The sequence below is a fragment of the Sceloporus undulatus genome, chromosome 1 (genome assembly GCF_019175285.1).
Source record: "Sceloporus undulatus isolate JIND9_A2432 ecotype Alabama chromosome 1, SceUnd_v1.1, whole genome shotgun sequence".
In the NCBI taxonomy this organism is placed as follows: Eukaryota; Metazoa; Chordata; class Lepidosauria; order Squamata; family Phrynosomatidae; genus Sceloporus; species Sceloporus undulatus.
Genome location: NC_056522.1, coordinates 253,012,423 through 253,024,566, shown reverse-complemented (window position 1 = coordinate 253,024,566; position 12,144 = coordinate 253,012,423). Strand labels below are relative to the sequence as shown.

At 44.7% G+C, this 12,144-nt stretch overlaps 1 protein-coding gene across 2 annotated transcripts in view; it reads left to right on the top strand.

Annotated features, from left to right (window-relative positions):
• Positions 1 to 1,097: 1,097 nt before the first annotated feature.
• SPTB (spectrin beta, erythrocytic) overlaps positions 1,098 to 12,144 on the top strand; it is a 180,160-nt gene continuing 169,113 nt past the window's right edge. Inside the window, exon 1 of one of the 2 annotated variants that reach the window (XM_042440977.1) lies at positions 1,098 to 1,122. The gene's annotated coding sequence lies outside the window, so the exon portion shown is untranslated. The remainder of the gene's footprint in view (positions 1,123 to 12,144) is intronic. The other variant, XM_042440992.1, reaches the window with a different exon arrangement.

Below are 12,144 nucleotides of genomic sequence, written 5' to 3'. Positions count from 1 at the left end.
GCGCTCCCTAAGCGGTTTACAATGTGAAGGCCAATTGGCACCCAAACAAGCTGGGTACTCATTTTACTGACCTACGAATGGATGGGAGGCTGAGGTCCAAAGCACACACTGCAGAAATAACCCACTTCGAGACCGCTTTAACTGCCCTGGTTCGGTGCTGGGGAATTCCGTGACTGGGGTGCTAGGGAATCGCGGGGGTTATAGTTCCTTGTGGCACTAGAACTCTCTTCCCAGGATTCCCTATCATGGAGCCAGGGCGTTTCGTTTCTGTAGCGTGTTTAGGACCTCTGAGCCAACCTCTGGGAGGGACTGAACTCACAACCTTGTGGCACTGGCTGCAGTACAGCCACTGAACCACTGCATCCGCCTCCTCCCCCTCCTCAAGAAAGTTGAAACGTCCTGGAAAAGGAGGGCGCCAGTGGCCACAGTGGGACAAACCTTCCCAGTCACACCCCACGCCGTGAATCGGGACGCCTTGAACACTACACACACACACACACACACACAGGCCAGGGCGTTGTTGTGTGTGCTTTTTTAATTGGCAAACATTGGTTCAGAGGAGGAGGAGGAGGTTTGCCATGGCCTTCTTCCCCAGAGGAGGCTGAGGAGAGACTGTTGTGTCTCCAGTCTCTCAATAGCAGCAGCAGCAGCAGCAGCAGCAGCAGCAGGTATCCTTCCTTGGCCACAGATGCTGCTGGTGCTGCTGCGCTGGGCATCGCCAGGTGCCGCTGCTGGCGCTGGCCTGGGGGGGCCGCTGTGCTGCATTGCAGGGAGGGCAGGCTCTTCCTCCTCCATCTCCTCCTCCTCCTCCTCCATCTCCTCTTGCTGCTTTCCCTCCCCTTGGAGGGAGCGGGGCTATCTGGGCCGGGCAGCCGAAGCTGTCCCTGGGCAGGAATGTCCCTGCTTGCCCAGATAATGTTATTTATATCGCCGGCTGGCAGGGCGGATCCCAACCAGGACCGGGGCTTTCTGATGCTTGGGGCTCCCTCTCCTCCTTTGCCCTCCTCCTCCTCCTCCACTGCTGCTGCTGGTGCTGCTGCCGCCTCCTGAGACAGGTGAGCCCCAGGCAGCAGAGATGGAGCCCGCCTAGAGCAGGTGGCAAGGCTGGTTGAGCAAAGACTGGTTGGTGCCTCAGCCTATGTAGAGCAAGCCTGGTAGGGAGCAACGCATCCACACTGGAGAGATAGCCCAGTTTGGCACCGCTTTAACTCTTTTTCTGGCTCAAGGCTATGGAATTCTGGGAGCTGGAGTTTGTTGTGGGCTCCGCTCTGGACCCATTAACAAACTCCAACTCCCAGAATTCCATAGCTATAGAACCAGACAATAAGTTAAAGCCATGCGAAACCGGGTTATCTCTCCAGTGTGGATGCAGGACTTTTTTTTTTAGACGGTTGTCCCTTGGAGTTTCATTAGACTTGGGGATTTATGGCTCCCTGCTGGTGCTGTTTTGGGCATCTCAAAATTGGGAGGGTTTTGGTGATCCATGCTTACTTTCTATTACACTTTTATAATGGTTCATTGTTGTTATTATTATTATGGTCTTCATCAATGGAGCATCTCATCTATCTTTTGAGGAAGCCTAGTGACTGCTGGGCCAACAGGGAGGATTGGGGTGGGTAACTATCCTTGATGTATGCAAGTTTTGGAAGGCTTGTGTTATTTACTCAGGTAAATCAGAGGTAGTTTTGCCTTGTAGAAATAGATGTCTTCGTTGATTAACTTTCAGAAGAAGGCGTATTTGTGTTCGCAGATGGGGACAGAGCCGACTGTGTTGATGGGTTACATAAAACCAATTGAAATGAGCCTTGTTTCAATATCCAGACATTTCTTCTTCTTCTTTTTTTGCACCTGACGTGATGCTTTATTTCTGTATTGTAATTCTTACCTGAATCAGTGACGTAACCTCACATTTTGTTTATTGCATGTCTGAGCCCTTGTCTGTCTGCACCATAAGAATGTGTAAACAAGCTAAAGTTGCAACTTATGCCTCCCTCCTCTTCATCCCACAGAGCAGCAGAAACAGGCTGTTCTCCAACTTGTATTCCAGGAAGGGAACATAGCAAAGCTATTTTATCGAGCCAACCCTGATTTGCAAGTTTTCGCCCTCCTTATAGGAATTTTACATGTGTATTTTTGTTTCTGTGATAGTGGATTTCAGAATACAGTACACAATTTAACTGGGTTCCAGGCTTAAGTATGGTTATCAGATTAGATCTTTACTTGGGATCTGCCTAAATTAGGAGGGTTGATGTATATGATTATTATGTATAAATATGTTGTAAACATATGCAGTTTGTTTAAAAAAGCTTTGGCATTGTCAATATAGAGAACAGCAAGTCCTTGCAATTTACAAATAATGGACAAAAAGAGTGTTTTGACTTGCTTGTCCTGCAGGGTATCTGAGGTTACTACATGTCTGTCTGTTCATATATACAGCTAGTATATGCCATAAAGCTGTATCATTGTGAATGGTGAGCAGTTCCCAGCCTGTAGGTTTGTATGATAATACAGTAATATCCCATCCTGGAATGTCTTTTTTAAAGTGTGTGTGTGAATATATATATTCAATAATTTTGATAATGCGATAACTTAGGCGCACCGTGATATTTTTATGGATGTTTCAAGATGTTCACTGCTACAGTTTAATCCTACATATGTTTACTTGTAAGTAATCCCCACTGAGCTACTAAGTAGGTTTGGACTTGCAGCTTTAGGCAGTGATTGCAAAGGAAAAACCATCAGAGGCATTGGTGGTTCTGCTTCCACAGAAATGTGGTTAGAATGAAAAATGAGGCACGCAAATTTTAATGGGTTCTGTTCATTCAGCTTTAGTAGTTTTTTTGTGGTGTGTGGATCAACATTTTCAACCCATATATATAAACAAACGGATTTGCACATGTTGAGATGGAAGAATTTAGCCTGTCCTTTTTTATGATAATGCTTGTACAGTATAGATCTTCTGTCAAGTACAGAAACGCGTCTTTATACCTATTCATTACATGTGAAAAGAGTCACAAATCATAGAATCGTAGAGTTGGAAGAGACCACAAGGGCCATCCAGTCCAACCCCCTGCTATGCAGGAAATCCAAATCAAAGCATCCCCGACAGATGGCTATCCAGCCTCTGCTTAAAGGCCTCCAAAGAAGGAGACTCCACTATACTCTGAGGGAGTTTGTTCCACTGTCGAGCAGCCCTTACTGTCAGGAAGTTCCTCCTAATGTTGAGGTGGAATCTCTTTTCCTGGAGTTTGCATCCATTGCTCCGGGTCCTAGTCTCTGGAGCAGCAGAAAACAAGCTTGCTCCCTCCTCAATATGACATCCCTTCAAATATTTAAACAGGGCTATCATATCACCTCTTAATCTTCTCTTCTCCAGGCTAAACATCCCCACCTCCCTAAGGTGTTCTTCATAGGGCATGGTTTCCAGACCTTTCACCATTTTAGTCGCCCTCCTTTGAACACGCTCCAGTTTCTCAATGTCCTTTTTTAATTGTGGTGCTCACAACTGGACGCAATATTCCAGGTGGGGCCTGACCAAAGCAGAATAGAGTGTCACTATTACTTCCCTTCATCTAGATACGATACTTCTATTGATGCAGCCTAAAATTGCATTGGCCTTTTTAGCTGCCACATTGCACTGTTGACTCATATTCAACTTTTGGTCTACTTGGACTCCTAGATCCCTTTCACATGCAGTCTCTTTATGCCAGGTGTCCCCCATCCTATATCTATGCATTTAGTTTTTCTGCCCTAAGTATAGTACCTTACATTTTTCTGTGTTGAATATTATTTTGTTAGCTTTGGCCCAGCAAATTGTTATTGCAAAAGTTATAAATCTCTGAGGTTCCGCCAAATTAGCCTGAAGAGGGTGGTGTGAAGGTTTCCAAAGAATCTTCTAAAACATATTTCTGAACAAGTTGCTGAATATATACTGTTGGAACGAGAAGGTCCAACAAGTAAAGCTGCTGCTAAATCCCAGCTCTAACAACTGAGAAAAAAAGGAAGTGACTATGTGAAATTAATTGCCTCATTTATGTATAATCTGTGCTACCAAACCTATGGGGAAGACAACCATTAGTGTTTAGTAATATAGGAAAAAATGATTAGACACTCGGGTTGTTCTTGAATGGTGCTCATTTTTCTTCAGTGTGTAAGAGAGAGGAGAGCAATATAGAGAATAAAAAAATGTATGAGTTATTTTTTGTAGACATCTTGCCATTGTTTTTTAAGTGTCCTTTGTTACTAACTGTAGTTAGTCATAGATATTTGTGTCTCTGGGCTCTGCTATTATTAGTGTCATTTTCTTTTTCTCTCCAGTTGTGAACATTGTGCCTAAAAACATCCTATTCTTAGTTCCTTTCCTTTGTTCTTTGTTGTGGCGAATCCATTGCCTTTCTGCAACCGATCCACTGGGCTGCTCAGACCAGCCTTTTTTTCCAGGCTGTCTTGAGATCCCTCCACAGTAAGTACCATTATCTGTGTGTGATCTTCTCTTTCTGGAGATGACCTACACAAGCTATTTGGAAATTAGCTTTCTTTCTTTCTTCCCCCCCACTCACGTCTTTTGTTGATTCATTTGTCCTTTATAAAAGAGTGCTGCCTATGATCGAGGGGCCGGAGCCAGATCTGCCCTGCATCACACAGATTGCCATGCTGGCACCCTCCACAAACCCAGCAAACATACCATGCATGTCAGGAGTCGGGCAATCTTGCTTTTCTCTTCCATTGGTACCTGCATTGCTATAACTGGAAAGGAAGTAGTTTCAGCACTTGTGGTATATCGATTCTGACTGAAAGTCTGGTAGCCAGAAAGAAGCCTGAAGATAAAGTGACAGAACTGAGGTGCATTTCTCATGTGAATTTTTTCCCTTTGTGGGAAAAAGTTACAAAAACATGTCCTTAAATAAAAAAGTACTGAGGTTAGGTTAGGCTTATTTAGTGCCACATTTGCTGCACTTATGTTTGCATCCCACCCTCAGGAAATATAGGAAGGTGCTTTATACTAGGTTAGACTACCTATCTGTCTAGTTCTCTGTTGTGTATCTTGACCATGATAGTTCTTCAGGTACTGAAGAAAACAGCACTTGCTGTTTCTTCATTGGAGATGTCAGGAGTTGAGCCCTGTCTGGCACCTTTTGCAGGGAAATGTGTACTCTATCCATTGAATGATAGTTGTCCAACCCTTCCTTAAAGGAGTTCAATGCAATGCACATAGTCTACCAGATCAGTTTAAAACCATATTCATGAGACACAAATGTTTATCAGCTGATGAATGGGATTGTTAATATCAGAGCTATATTCTTTGCTCTTCATTGTTGTTTACTCCATCTATGATAATAATAATATAATAATAATAAAATTTTATTTATATACCGCTATTCCTGTGTAGATCATAGCGGTTTCCAACAAAGAAAATTGCAACAAAAAACAATTATAAACAACATATATCCCCAACAATGTGCAAATCAACCACCCATAGCAATTAAAAACTATACAGCATCTAAAACCAATTATCTTACAAAACATTAAAACCATAACAAATAGCTGGATTGAACAGTATGCATCATCAAGGGGAGATAAAAGATAACATTAAGGCACATGGGGAAAAGCCTGGCGGAATAGGAAGGTCTAGGGAAGTGACAATGCGGAGCTCGTCAGACAGGGAGTTCCAAAGCTGTGGGGCTGAGATGGAAAATGCCCTCCGAGATGAAGTGTATCTTGCTTTAGGAACTCTTAATAAATGTTTCCCGCCCGATCTGAGAGTGCAAGGCGGACTGTATGGGGAGAGGCAGTCCTCCAAGTACCCTGGGCCCAAGCCATTTAGGGCTTTGTAGGTAATAACCAACACCTTGTATTGCGGCCTGTCTCTGGTCTCATACTTTAGCCTATCATGCAGATATCAACTGAGAATGGGATTCTTTTTAAAAAGGGGGGTGCGCACTGGGTCTGTATAGTAAGTAAGTATATACAAGTCCAAGTCATTGTGTCTGTTCTACTTTATATAACATTGGAGAACATTTTCTGAACCAGGACACATGTATTTGACTTTCCCTTGATTTTATTATGAGCTTGTACTTTAATAAGTGGGGGGAGGGAGGGAAGAAAATCCAGAATTCTTAGCATAATAAAATGTCTTTCAATGAATATGTTATTTTAATGAGGTAGTCTGAAAACAGTTTTCATAAATGGCATGAAAGGTTCATTAACTGAAAATAACTGTTGCTACACGTCTTGTTCTACATACTACAATTTCTGAGGCCCAACCCTGAAGAAAGACGAATGAATGCAACCTCCAGTTTCTCCAGTTATGCTTTTTCATAAATGCTATTATACTGCCTTTCCATCTTGAATATATCAGTTGTGAATATTGTTTAAAAGCAAAGAAAGGAATGGAAAGGGAGCCATTTACAATCAAATCTATATTCTATATAGATTTTACGCAGAAATGACTGTTATAGAGAACCCAGATTCTAGTTGGAAAATCAAATCTGGAAGTAGGTTTGTCTTCTCAGGCTATTGGTTTCATTTGTCTTCCCTCCTAAAGCTGGATTTCATGATTGGGACTGCATTCCTATTTTCTTATGTTGAGCTTTTTGTTGGAGTCTCCTGTGTATCGCTGTGGAGTTTTCACAAATTTCATAGTGTGAACTGCATTTTACTGAAGCTGTGAAATCTATGCTGGCTTTAAAAAAATCTCCTTTTCCTTTGATACCAGAAAGAATCATACAAAATAATTGTCTGTCTCTGTTGTTGCCTTGCTTTAAAATTGAAGTAAGCAAAATAAAAATTAAGGCTGAGACTCCGCTATGAGTAATTAAGAAATTATGTGAACCAAGGCTAAAAGACATACTGGCCCAAAACACACTGCAGAAATAATCTAGTTTGAGATAGCTTTAACTGTCTTGGCTCAGTACTAGGGAATCCAGGGAACTGTAGTTTATTGTGGCACCAGAGCTCTCTGATAGAAAAGGCTAAATGTCTCACAAAACTACAGTTCCCAGAATGCCCTAGCATTGAGCCAGGGCAGTTAAAGCATGTCAGACTGGATTATTTCTGCAATGTGTTTCGGACCATTGTGACAAAACAAGAAGTCATTGATTATTGCATCATTGCTGTCTTAAACTAATCCAGGTTTTCCAATTTGATGATGGCCAGGACACCTGCACCTTTAGTCATGAGTGGCAGCCTTTGTGGGTCTGAGGACAAAGTTTACTCCTGGGTAGCACACTAGGTTTCATTTCCCTATTGCTGTCAGAATTCAGTGATGCAGTAAATGGTAACAAAACAAAACACCAAAGTATTTTTAAGTTGCCAGAACCAAAAAGTATACAGGGAGCATGTGCTCTGTGGAGAATCATACTTTCAGGGGCTTTCAGGAGTATAGTTCACCTCTGCACCTAGATATGTGCTCCCCACGTGCCTTGTCTTACCATAGAGTGTATGTGTATTGGGTGAGTGTGCTATTGGATCAGCTCTGTCATTGAAATTTGTGACTATGCTGATGAATTCGACAGCAAAGAGGTCCTAAGGTACGTCTGAGTCCTGCCAGAGATGGCCCATTGGCTATGTGTTACCCAGCACAGTTATTCATGTGTTAAGTGTGGCATCCTTTTTCTTACTGAGAATCCATCATCTGCACATCTTCTTCCATACATCTCTGTGTACAAGGCCAGGGTGCTTTGTACAGCATGAAATATGGAAAGGCTATTACCTAGGAGCCAAAATGGCAGTTGTATGGGAATGTTGTGCCTAGAATTTTCCTCTGTTTTAAAAAGCAACCATGAAGGCAGAGCAGGGATTTAATTTAGGGCTATGATGGGTAGGAGGAAGCTTCTAAGTATTTATCCCCTATTACCTATCCAGTGTAAATATCTCCTAAAGACAGTAGAAGTTCAGTGCAGATAGGAAAATGTAGAAAGCATGTTGTTCCTGTACATTTTCTCTTCCATGCCTTGGGAGTTTCCTTGGGAAGGAATTTGCTTGGGGAATCAGCATAGGTCCAAAGGATACCCCCCCCCCCCCCATGCCTCAGCTCAGTGTAGATCACTTTGACCTGTTACTGCTTTGAAGAAATAAAAGTTATGGAGAATTTCACTTGCAGATCTTCCATATCACATTAAGTATATAGTTAAAGTTTATATAATGCTGTCATTGAAACAATAATGATATAATTTACCTACCTTGAATTCCATTTTGGGAGAAAAGTGGGGTATAAATCCTTGAAATTAATTAATTAATTAAAGTAGTTAGATAGAAAAGACATGTACAGTGTGTGCCACAGAGAAGAACTCTTATACTTGTTGTATGCCTTCAAGTCATTTTCCACTTAGGGCAACTCTGAAGTGAACCTATCATGGGATTTTTTCCCCATCTTCAAAGAAAGGCAATTGCAAAGACCTTCTGAACAAATATTGCTAAGAAAGCCCCATGATAGATTCACCTTAGGATTGCCATAAGTTGGAAATGACCGGAAGGCAGAAAACAACAACCATTAGACTGTCACAACTCACCCTCTGGAATGGAAATCAGAAGGCCCCATACAGACAGGCCAAAATAAAGCTGCTTTGGGTCACTTTGGAGGTATGGTGTTTAAATGGTGCATGCATCCTAAAAGGCCAGAAGCTGCGCCAAAGCCATGCTCTAGTCCTTAGGACTGGATCATGGCTTTGGTGCGGCTTCCAGACTCTTAGGACACGTGCATCATTTAAACAGCATACCTCCAGTGTGACCCGAAGCAGCTTTATTTTGGCATGTCTGTATGGGGCCAGAAGTTTCATGCAGGGAGGAGGCAGATGGCCAGGAATCTGCAGCCCCTAACGACGAGGGTCTTTCCTTCTGAGTCTCAGAAGCTGGCGTGGGGGTGGGGGAAGCTGATGTATATGGGAGCCTTGCCCCCAGGAGGAAGTTGCAGATGTGGAAGACAGATTACCATTCTTTACAAAGTGAGAGTGAGACAAAAGAAAACTTTTCCAGAGGCTGTTAGGTATAAGATGCTGACCTAATTAGGCACCTGCTCCTTGAGGGAGCTGCCTTTAAAACTCTCAGAAAGTCCTGCACAGCTTTGTTGCTAACAACCATCTTTCCTTGTTGACTGGCAGTATTTCCCCACATTTGTGTTTTTGTGACCTTAAGCTGACTTTGTTTCGACCACTCAGTTTACTTTTTGCTGGCTTAAGACCACTCTCTTGCTTCTCATCTTGGGTTAACTACTTGACAGGTCTTGCATTCCAACTACCTGCTTCCTCTGCCACTTGCTGACTGGTGTAGGACACAGACTCCCAGAGCCTTAGGCACGTTACAGACGTGCCGAAGGGGCGTACTAGGGTTGAGAAGGGGCGTGTTAGGGTTGAGAAGGGGCGTCCCTTCCGGACGCCCCTCAACCCTAGTACGGACTGAGTCTGTACAAAATGGTGGCTCCCGTCCACACGGGGGGCGCCATTTTGATGTTGCAGACGTGTAGCGTCCAGATGTCGCGCGGCAGAAGTGACGCTGTGAGTGCACGTCTAGTGCCTCGCAGCGCCACTTCTGGGGCCCAGAAAGAAGCACCATTTCGGCATTTCTTTCTTGCTGAGCCCGGGAGCCGTGCGGTTTGGCCGCTGCGGTTCCCAGATGTAGCAACCGGCGGCAGCGGCAGACCACCGCTTTTAGGTGGTCTGTAACCTGCCTTAGTCCAGTACAGTATTCAAGCCACTATAACACACTAGCTCTATTACTTTTGTGCTATACATTTTAAAACTGACTTGTAATTATATTTTAAAAATGAGACCAGCTAATATTAACTATTTTAATTTTGTTTTGTTTACCATCTTTTTTCTTAGTGCAGCAGATCTATTAAGGAAAAGATGGAATACTTGCACACTGTAGGTGCAGTGTTCAACTGCTAACATCTGAGGGTCAGGGATAGGATCCTTTGTAGTATGAGAGGAAGAAGTACTGCTGATCTCATGAATGGACTGAGCAACTTAATACAACCCAGTATAATCTGTGAGTCATCCCATTCCATCAGTATTGAATTGTGACCTACTAAATGTTTGACAACACTCCCCCCATGCTGTTTTTGCACTCCAGACTGAGCAAAAATAGGTGGTTACTATCTCTGGTTGGGTGGCAAACATACTCTTGAGCTTCATTTGGTTTGTGCACAGTGACCAAGAAATTCTAGTTCAGCACATCTGAAGGACATACATTGGGGAAGGCATGTCTAGATGAACAGCCAGAATGCTTATCCTGAAGGAACATGCATTGCATTCAGAAATATTTCTGCAGTGTTAATCATATAGTTGAATTCTATCGAGATATAACTATTTTATATCTGAACACAATTTCTTCTTATCTGTCACTCTGATCCAAAATCCAGATTCTCCATGAATTATCTTTATTCACTTTATCATATGCATTATTGCCTCCATGGAAGTTAATGTAAAAATATTTGGTTACAGAATATCTCTTTGTCTTACTGAAATATCCGAAAGAGTTTGTTCATGCATATATTCAAGTGGGATACTTGATATTTGGTTAGAGCCTATGTGGTGCAGTGGTTTATAGTGTTATGCGAGAGGTTTTATCCGCGAAGAAGTTATTAAATAGGTCGCAGCAGGCCTTAGAAGGTTCAAGGATCTGGTTCGGGGCAGGAGGGAGCTGAGTCAGCTCCCTGACCACCCTGAACAACTCTGCTGGACGCAACTCCGCGGACGCGACACGAGCACCATAGAACGAGTTCTTAGCTGCTCGTATTGCCTCTCCGTAGTCCTCTAACAGTTGGTCTAGGAGAGCCTTGTTGTCTAAGCGAAGGTGTTTTCGCCAACGGCACTCTAGCCGTCGCAGTTCCCACTTCCTTGCCCGGAGATCTTCCGTATACCAGGGCTTATGCTTGGAAGCGGGCCTGAGAGGGCGCTTAGGAGCGATACTGTGTATAGCCCTAGAGAGACCGGTATTCCAGATACCAGTCAGGGCATCAACAGAGTCGCCGTCACTTCCAACCATGTACCCCTCTAAAGCTTCCTGGAACCTTTTGGGTTCCATCAGCCTTCGAGGGTGGACCATCCTAACAGGTCCACCACCCCCGGGGGGGATCTGGGTAGAGACCTTGATTTTTGCCTCCACCAGGAAATGATCCGTCCATGACAGGGGGGAAATGTTAGTTATTTCCGCCCACGGATTCTCCGCATCCGAACAGAAGACCAAATCAAGGGTATTACCCGCACAATGCGTAGGACCCGCAATCAGCTGGGACAGGCCCATGGCCGCCATGGTATCCATGAATTCCCGAGCCGCACCGGGTGGAACATAACTGGCCGTGAGGGAGATGTTGAAGTCGCCCAGGACAAGTAGCCTGGGCGTCTCCAGCATCAGTTCAGCGACCAGCTGTGTCAGTTCGTTAAGGGAGCCCGTTAGCGCACGGGGTGGCCGATACACCAACAGAATCCCTAGACTGTCCCTCGCCTTTAGGGTCAGGTAAATACACTCGATATAGGACGTCTGTCGGATGTGGTTCCTGGTGAGGGGCAAGGTGTTCCTATGTATCAAGGCCACACACCCCCCCCCGCCCACCTAACCTGGGCTGGTCCTTCACCGAGAACCCAGCAGGCAGGGCCTGAGCCCACACAGCGTCTCCTTCAGGCCCAAGCCAGGTCTCGGTAATGCAAGCCAGATCGCAGTTATGATCCTCCAACAAATCCTGGAGGATGTGGGACTTGTTGTTAATCGATCTGGCATTGCACAGGAGCAGCGACAGGGTTTGTGGCACGGTTGGAGTGACCCTCAGGTCCCTTTGGTTGGGAGGGGGACAGGAAGGGGAGATAGATATGACGCATCGATCTCACCTTCCCCTGGAACGCAAGTCCCTTCTCCCACTGCCATACCTCCCCCTGCCCCACACTACCTCAATGGGAGCTCCGCTCGTGATGATGTTATCCCCTTCCTCCCCAGCCCATGCATCCCCCACATCCATAACCTCCCCCCACCCCTCTCCAGCAATTAGAAGAGCAGAGGTTAGCCACCTCAGGCATCCTCTGCTCTATGGCTAACCCACAACCTCCCTAAGCCTGATAAAAACTGCGCAATTGCGCAGCTGCGCGGTGGTAGCGCTGCGGAGTCTCGCAGCGGTCCCCTTTGCAGTCCGTGGGCGGCACTCCCGGGGCGGTG